Below are 9,644 nucleotides of genomic sequence, written 5' to 3'. Positions count from 1 at the left end.
CCGGGAACGTCAGAGCCTCTTCATCCTTGATTTGCATAAGGACTTGATCTATTGGGGCTGTCAGCGGAGTGAAGCTCGTGAACCTTCCCCCCAGGGGCTTAGGGCGCCTCTCGTCCCTTCAGTCTCCTGTTCTTGCCTTCTTTCGGCCTTGGTCCTGCCGAGTTTCTTCCTGCCTTCTCTTTTCCTGAGCCTTTCTTCCCGAGCTAACAGCGCATCTTCAGCGTTCATATACTTTGTGGCGCGATAAAGTACTTCCGACATGGTCTTTGGGTCGTTTTTGTATAGGGAGAACAAAAACTTACCCTTCTTCAAGCCATTCGTGAATGCCGCAACAAGTATCTTATCGTCGGCTTCGTCGATCGAGAGTGCCTCTTTGTTGAAGCGGGAGATGTAGGCTCTTAAAGTTTCATCTTCTCGCTGCTTCATACTCATCAAGCAAGCCGTAGACTTCTTATATCGATGGCCTCCAATGAAGTGTGCGGTAAACTGAGCGCTGAGCTCTTTGAAGGTGCTGATGGAGTTTGGTGTCAGCCGGCTGAACCAAATTCTCGCTGCACCCTTTAGCGTTGTAGGGAAGGCCCTACACATGATGGCGTCCGCTACTCCTTGAAGGTGCATTAGGGTCTTGAAGGTCTCCAAGTGGTCCAGTGGGTCCTTGACCCCGTCATAACTGTCTATCTGTGGCATGCGGAACTTACTTGGTAAAGGGTAGGAATTGACGGTGGCGGTGAACGGCGAGTCAGTTCGGTTGACAAGGTCGTCAAGGTCACTTGATACTCGTCCCTTAAAAGCATTCATCATAACCTCCATTTGTTCCTTCATGGCCTGCATCTCCACGATAACAAGTGGCGGAGTGGTTTCTACGAGGGAGGGGATGCTCATGTTCTGTCGTTCTGGTTTGCTCGGGGCGTTGCTGGCCTGGGGTCCTTCCTGGTTTCTTCTGTCGGCGCTGGTTCCTTCTTGATCTGCTCCTTGGTTATTGGAAGCCGCATTTTTCTGTTTCAGCTGCTCTTCTAGGTCGTGGTTTTGTTTGGTGAGGCGCTCCACGGCTGTGGCGAGTGTCCTCACCTGTCTTTCAAGCGCAGTCGTAGGGGCTTCTTCCTCTTGAACGTCGTTAGTGGTCGCCATTGAGCGAGTGAGTACCATGTAACTCTTTTGTCTAGGAAACGATAATGTGCTACGTTTCCCATAGACGGTGCCAACTGATGATGCCAAAAATAATACCACCAATGAGTCACACGTTCCTCGCACGTCGCAAATGGCACATGCACAACGAAAAGGGAGAACCTAGCAGAGAGTACCAGTGTGGTACCGGCCAAACACCCTCCGAAGGTTAAGTCAGAACTATTCTCACTGCTCTAGAGTGCTAGAGAGGGTAAATTATGCGTACCTTGGGTTGTGAGTGTGCTTGGGTTTTTATAGTAGCGAGGGTTGCCCCTCTTTTCCTTGGAGTAGAAGTCTTTTCCTTATAGGAGTCCTCTTGAGCGTATTTTATGGGATCTTTTCCTTATAAGGATCCCTTGAATATTATCTAGCGTGGGAAGCAAGACAATTCCTTATACGTAACGTGGGTAGCAAGTAAACTTATGCTCGGTCCGTCAGCCTCAATTTACTTCCTTCAGCTTTTTGGGCGTCGGTCTAGTAATGCCGTCAGCCTTGGATCTAGCTGACCTTATGACCGTCAGCTATAACACTGTCTGCTATGTCCGAAGGATTGCACTAAACCCGTCAGCTTTATGTTCCGTGTGGCTAGGCTCATCTTTTATCCTCATCAGGTAGTATACCAATTAGATGATACCCACAACTTTCTGGGTGTATTTTCCATGAAAATCACATGAAATTGAACAAGTCTGTTACATTACATTCGACCCTTCCAATCAAGCTGCAAAGGCAAATGGTAGATAACTCTCTCCCACGTACACTCTGCCCATGAAGAAGTTTGATCTTTCATGTTTTGAATTTTATTTATTTATTGATATTCAACTTGCATCATACATCAAGATCCTTCAATAAGCTTTATGAAAAAAAAAAATAAAATCTTAAATATTGTACCTAATTAGGTTTTTAAATAAAATTTAATCATGTGACTTCTTTCAGTAATGTAACACAAAATGTATTATTTTTCTCCAAAAAAAAAAAAATGAAATTCATCTATGAAGAAATATGAAAGGTCTTCTCAAATGGCTTATTGCATGGAACAAACAAGCAAGGAGTACTATAATATAATAAAGAGTGTGGAATTATTATCACTGTTTATTCTTTACTTTAACCTCATAAAGTTCTTCTCACACACACACACACACACACACAAAAAAAAAAAAAAAAAAAAAAAACCACACCTCATAATGGTGAGGCAAATCTGACCTGATACAAAAGTGAGGAATGCGTTGGCGAAGTATCCTTTCCTTGGCATTTGAAATATTTTGGAAAAAATGTAAAATTGACCCTCTAACTTTCATCATTTTTCATTTCAGTCCTTTAACTTTCATTTTTGTCAATTCAGTTCTCTAACTTTCAATGTTTTGTCAATTCAAGACTCCGTTACTGTGCAGTTACTGTTGCCGTCAGAATTTATAAAACGACGTCATTTTGCTTGTGTGTGTGTGTGTGTGTGTGTTTTTTTTTTTAATTCGGAATTAAAATATGAAAAATAAAAAAAAAAAAAAAAAAAAAAAGAAGAAGAAGAAGAAGAAGAAGAAGAAAACATTAAAGGGAAGGGGAACATTCAAGGGAAGGGGAACGACGCGTCGTCGTTACCCTTTCCTTAAATCAACTCTTCCTCTCTATCCCAAGGAGATTTCCTAGTAAGCATTTCACACACCACACACCTAAAAGCCCAAAACCCTCCTCCCGCAAGGACTCCCTCCGCCTCCTCGCCTTCACCTGCGCCACCCACCCGGACTTCTCCTTCGCCCACCTCACCAAGATCATCGGCCACATCATCAAGCGCCTCAAGGACTCCGACTCCGCCGTCTGTGATGCCTGTCGCGACACCATTGGCTCACTCTCCAACCTCTACCTCAAGCCCCCTGCCGGCAATAACGAGAGCGTCATGGGGCTGTTCGTGAGGCCGTTGTTCGAGGCGATGGCGGAGCAGAACAAGGTGGTGCAGTTCGGTGCGGCAATGTGTATGGCGAAGATGGTGGAGTTTAAGATGCATGCATAATAAATATGGCAAATTTTATGGTGGGGTGGTGGCGGTGAACTCAGTCTCTCTCTCTCTCTCAAAGTTTCACGGGTTAGGGATTTAGGTACTTGGTTTTCTTTTGATTCAGGGGAAGGGGAACGACGTGTAATGTTTTCTTTCTTTCTTTTTTTTTTTTTTTTTTTTTTTTTTTTTTTCTGATTTTTCATATTTTAATTCCGAATTAAAAAAATAAAAATAAAATAAAAATAAAAAACACAAGCAAAACGACGTCGTTTTATAGATTCTGACGGCAACAGTAACTACACAGTAACAGAGCCTTGAATTGAAAAAACATTGAAAGTTAAAGGACTGAATTGGCAAAAATGAAAGTTAGAGGACTGAAATGAAAAACGGTGAAAGTTAGAGGGCCAGTTTTGCATTTTTGCCAAATATTTTCCTACTTTATTTGCTGTCTGGAATTTACTTTCTCTAATTTGCAGAGTAAGTTGCTTTGCAAAAATGTATAATATACTTTGCTTAGAAAAAAGATTGAATAATAATTTTCCTATGTAGGTCAGTCTAGGGATGGCCATAGGTAGAGTATACTCATACCCAACCCAATTAATTTATCCACAGATACCCAATTACCTTATCCAATTAGTACCCATACCCAATTGTTACTCGGTTTGTTTACCTATGAATATCCATACCCTATCCAAACCCGATTTCTATAAAATCGCCAAATATGCTCAAAAACCAATAAAAAGACCAAAATATTCTCAAAATCTCTAAAATGAGCAAAATACCTATGAAACCTCTAAAATGATCAAAATACCCTTGATATATCTAAAATCACCAAGTATGCTCAAAAACCACTAAAATGACCAAAATATCCCAAAATTTCTAAAATGAGGAAAATATCCATGAAATCTCTAAAATGACCAAAATAATCCCAAAATCACCAAATATGCTCAAAAACCACTTAAAATTACCAAAATAACCCCTAAACCTAAAAAATGACCTAAATATCCCCAAAACCTTAAAAATGACCAAATTACCCATGAAACCTAAAAAGTGTCCAAAATACCCTCAAAACCCAAAAATTATCTAAATAGCACCTAAACCTAAAAAATGATCTGAATATCTCTGAAACCTAAAATTTAACCGAAATACCCCCTAAACCTAGAAAATGATCGAAATACCCCCTTAAACCTAAAAATAACCAAAATACCCCCAAAACCTATAAAATGACCGAAATACCCCCTTAAACCTAAAAATGACCGAAATACCCCCAAAACCTATAAAATTATCAAAATACCCCGAAATCTATAAAATGATAAAAATGCCCCTAAAACCTATATGATGATAAAACTACACCCTAAACCGAAAAAATGTCTGAAATACCATCACACCTATAAAATGACCAAAATAGCCCTAATCATTTAGAATTTCCAAAATACGCCCAAAACCTCTAAAATGACCAAAAATAACCCTAAACCTCTAAAACTACCAAAAATACCCCGAAACCTATAATCGGCCAAAATATCCCTAAACCTCTAAACGACCAAACACCTCCTGAAAATATCTAAAATAACCAAAATATCCTTGAAACCTTTAAAGTGACCAAAATACCCCTAAACCTATAAGATGACCAAAATACATTTGTAACCTCTTAAATTACCAAAATAAAGGTTTGCGGTATTTTGGATGTTTCGAGTGTATTTTTGTAAAATTAAAGGTTCTAAGAATATTTCAGTCATTTTGTAGGTTTTAAGGGAATTTCGGTAATTTTTTAGGTTTGAGGTTATTTTGGTCATTTTTTAGATTATAAGGGTATTTTAGTAATTTTTTAGATTACGGGGGCATTTTTGTCATTTTAAAGTTTTAGATGTATTTTGGTAATTTTTATATTTTGGAGCTATTTCGGTAATTTTATAGGTTTCGGAGGTATTTTGGTAATTTTTAGGTTTCAAGGGTATTTTGGTAATTTTTTAGGTTTCGGAGTATTTTGGTCATTTTTTAGGTTTTGGGGGGTATTTTGGTTATTTTTTAAGCTTTAGGGGTATTTCAATAATTTTTTAGGTTTTGGGATCTTTTGGTCATTTTTTAGGTTTCAAGGTTATTTCAGTCATTTTTTAAGTTTAGGTGTATTTTTATCATCTTACAGGTTTTAGGGGCATTTTCTTTTTTCAATTTATAGGTTTCAAAGTATTTTGGTAATTTTATAAGTTTTGGTAGTATTTCGATCATTTTTTAAGGTTTAGGGGGTATTTCGGTTATTTTATAGGTTTCAGGGGGTTTATTTATTTATTTTATATGTTTAGGGGGTATTTTGGTAATTTTTAGTTTTCGGGGGTATTTCGGTCATTTTTTAGGTTTAGAGATTATTTTGGTAATTTTTAGTTTTCGGGGGTATTTTGGTCATTTTTTTTGGTTTCAGTGGTCCTTCAGTCATTTTTTAGGTTTTAAGGGTATTTTGGTAATTTTTAGGTTTCAGGGGTTATTTTGATCATTTTTTAAGTTTAGTCGTTTAGGGTGCATTTTGGCAATTTTAGAGGATTTTAGGAATACTTTGTTCATTTTCAAATTTTAGGGGCAATTTGGTAAGTTTGATTATGGGGTAATTGGATGGGTTGAGATTTATCAATAATAATTGGTTGAGTTGGGTTTGAGTTAGATTTAATTAGTTAAATGGGTAATATCCAAACCCTATCCAAAATATTTAGGTAATATCCAAATCCTACCCAATTATCTTCTACCCATTAAGAACTGGGTATTACCCATAATAATTGGATCGGATAGGGTTGAATATCCATTACCCAGTAGGTATGGTCATCCCTACAGGTGGCCTTTAGCCCCCAAAAACAGGGAAAAAATCAGTCAAAATTGATATATTTAGAGTCACATAACAAAATTAATTTTAAAAAAACATAACAGTTTATACACTTTTGAATTCACAAAATAAAAATGTACTCTCTCCATTTCAAGTGAAATGCAAAGGATTTTATTCCATTCCAAACAACTTGAGATATTACATACATCAATATATCAATTTTTGAAGAAAACAATTTTACACAATAAAAATTAAAATAGAAGAAGAAGAAATTATACTCTTTGTTAGATATAAATATTATGCACCCAAAGCTACCTACAATATGATGCGGTCCTTTGAATTCGTATGAATAAAATACTCATTCATCAAAATGAAGGAATGTTGAAACTTGAAATTATAGTTATAGCTTGATAAACCGTGAACAAATATAAGTCTTGTTAGTGTGATTAGAGTCTATTTCGAAGTCAGGACTGTAGCTCAATACTTCTTAGAATCTATTTCATAATCTCAATCCGCCTTACAGATTCAGTTGAAACTTCAATTTTTCTTAAGTGAAGACCTTCAACTTGCAATTTTGAATTCCAGCTTCATACATCTTCTACCCAGTACAAGACTAGCTCCGACAACATTTTACAAGTACAATGTCCAAACTAAATAATCAAAATTCAATCAATTTGTCATGGAAATGAAAGATGTCCTAACACTCTCATATGTGTTTAGGGTCAGACACATTGATCATTGATGCTACATGAAAACAAGATACTAGACATTGCTCTGTATTGGTACTTGGTAGTATACCAATTAAATTATAACAGCAGCTTTCTGGGTGTCTTTTCCATTAAAATTCCATGAATTTGAACAAGTCCGTTACATATGACCCTTCCAATGAAGCTGCAAAGGTAACTGTTAGATTATCCTCTCCCACTCTTTGCCTATGCGTGAGTCACTATCAGAAGTTTGATCTTTAATGTTTTGAATTTTATTTATTTATTGGGATTCAACTTGCATCATGTTGAGAGTAGTTCCAGACAGTAGTTCCAGAAAACAGAGCATTGATCTTCAAATGCCCAACAGCTCAGCTATTCATCAGAACGATGCCGTTCTACTTAAAAGCATGCTTATAAATGTATTTAAATGAAACGCCGCGTTTTATATTTCTGTCATTAGATACACTACGTTTTGTATAGCTGGTGTTAGTACTTAAGCTTAGTCTGTTAGGCAGTAATTAGCAGTTACTTAGTTCCTAATTTCTCTCCACACTTTACAGATCAACCCCGTGATTTCCGGGATCTCTGATTGGGTAGTTATTGATTCTTGTGTCTATATATATTGTACATAGTGTAATGAAAGGTTAAGCTGTTATTCTGGCCAAAATGGCCAACTGGCCCTAAAATCGTAAGTATATAGTTAGTAGGCTCCGTTTATAAACATTATAACTTACTAGCATCTCGAGCCTCAAAGGCTCGATTTTGGGCCTCAAAATCGAGTCTTTGAGGCTCGGTTTTCTCTTCTGATTTGGCCAAATCCACGGGGCATTCTGCTGTGGCCAAATCCAAGGTGGCTTGTCCATGTGGAAATCGAGTCTCTAAGACTCGATTTCCACGTGGACATGCCCTGTGAGATTTGCACATTGATCTCGAGTCTTGGAGACTCGGTTTGCTAAAAGTGAAACTGAGTCTCAGAAACTCGATTTTTAAATGCAGTAACTCTCTTCTTTTGATCATGTTTGGTCATGTCTGGGTCCCACAGTTGCAGCTGGTTTTGTCTGGTCTGGGGTTTCTCGGGAGTCAACAGAACCATTGCAGTTTGCACATGCTCTCTCACTCATTGTAGGTTTCTCTAGTGTCATACACATTCAGCTAGCTGTGGCCTTCCTCTCTTAGTCATTTTCATTACACATTCAGCAGCACCTCTCACTATCTGTCTCTCTCTTTCACTCTCATACAAAACTCACCCCATTACAAACTTCAAATCAAACTCACCCTCCATATTTTCACATCCTCATGTCAGGTAAGGTTTCTCAATCTCTCTAGTTGTTAGTTACATATGTAATATATATATATATTGTTAGGTTTTTTTATGGGTATGTATATCATGACTAATTTTTTTGTTTGGTTTGATATTGTTTTTTATATTTTTGATAGAATGATTTGAAGGTTTGTAATGGGGTGAGTTGTGTGTTTAGTTTTTTTTTTTTTTTTTTTTGTTTGAGTATAATTAATGATTTTTTTTTTTTTTTTGGAAACAAATGATAATGATTGAGTGTGTTTGTATGTGAATATGCAAATGTGGGGTTTGTAACAAGTTATATTTGCTAGTGTATATATTTGCTAGGATTTTATAAAAAGTAAAAAATATATATAGGTATATATTTGTATTGTTAGGCTTTTATCATGACTATTTTTGCAAGTTAGTGTATATATTCGCTAGGATTTTATACAAAGTAAAAAATATTGTAGATATATATTTGTATTGTTAGGCTTTTATCATGACTATTTTTGCAAGTTAATGTATATATTTGCTAGGATTTTATAACAAGTAAAAAATATTGTAGATATATATTTGTATTGTTAGGCTTTTATCATGGCTATTTTTCTTGTTGTTTGGTTTGATATTTTTATTTATATTAGTTAGAACTGAGTTGAAATTTTGTAATGGGGGTGAGTTTTTTTTTTAGTTTTTTTATTTGTTTGAGTACGAAATGATAATGATTGAGTGTGTTTGTATGTGATGTGGGATGAGTATATGCAATTGTGGGGTAAGAAGTGGTAATTTTTGTACTTTGAGTAGATAGAAAAGGTTTTGTAATTGATGTTAAATGAAAGAGATAAAATATGTCGCTAACATATTATATTTGACTCTCTAATAGGTTCACAACATCTGAAGAATATTGATATAAATGTATACTATGGTGGACCCCTTGACAATCCTGGGGGGACTGAGGGATTTCCATTTATAGGGCCGGGTATCCAATGCTACCCCATGATGATACGTCGTAAGTTGAAGAGGTTGAATGATTTGAAGTTGAAAATAATGGACGAATTGAATTTGAACTCTGCTTGGTATGACATCAAGATTATTTATCGTTACCCACAAGAAGTCGTACATGAACGGATAAATTACGGGTATATGGCGATTAAAGAAGACAAACATGTGAAGATGATGTTTAATAGGATCCAGAAAATGCCCCAAGTAAATGCTGCTGAGTTGTACATAAGTTCAGAGCCGCTTGTGGAAGTTGATACTGAGATGGTGCAATAAACAACTGCGTCTTTACAATTTGCAGCCCTTGATGATGGATGCACTGCAATGGGAGGGTATACAATGGGAGGTTATATGCTCCCATCTCAATACTGGTGAAACCCTCCATTATCAAGAGACACATTTAGAGGAGGATGACGAAGACAAAGACGAAGATCATGCTGGAAATGATGGTGAAAATATTGATGGTGTGGATGAGTACGAAGAGAGGATTAAGCGAGGCGACTTTGAGAACAAAGTGGATGACCATGAAGTCGTTCCCCATTTTGAAGAGGAAAATATGGAGTTCCATGATGAAGGTGATGGAGACGATGATATTGGCATCCAGCGTGATACAAATACGATCACTGGCTACAGACCTCCTGCCGACTCATTCTACGCAAATACTTAGGAAAATATGTTTGATCCTTCACCTCTATTAGA

This window comes from Quercus robur, chromosome 12 (assembly GCF_932294415.1).
Source record: "Quercus robur chromosome 12, dhQueRobu3.1, whole genome shotgun sequence".
Taxonomy (NCBI): domain Eukaryota; kingdom Viridiplantae; phylum Streptophyta; class Magnoliopsida; order Fagales; family Fagaceae; genus Quercus; species Quercus robur.
Note: the sequence above shows the minus strand (reverse complement) of the source record.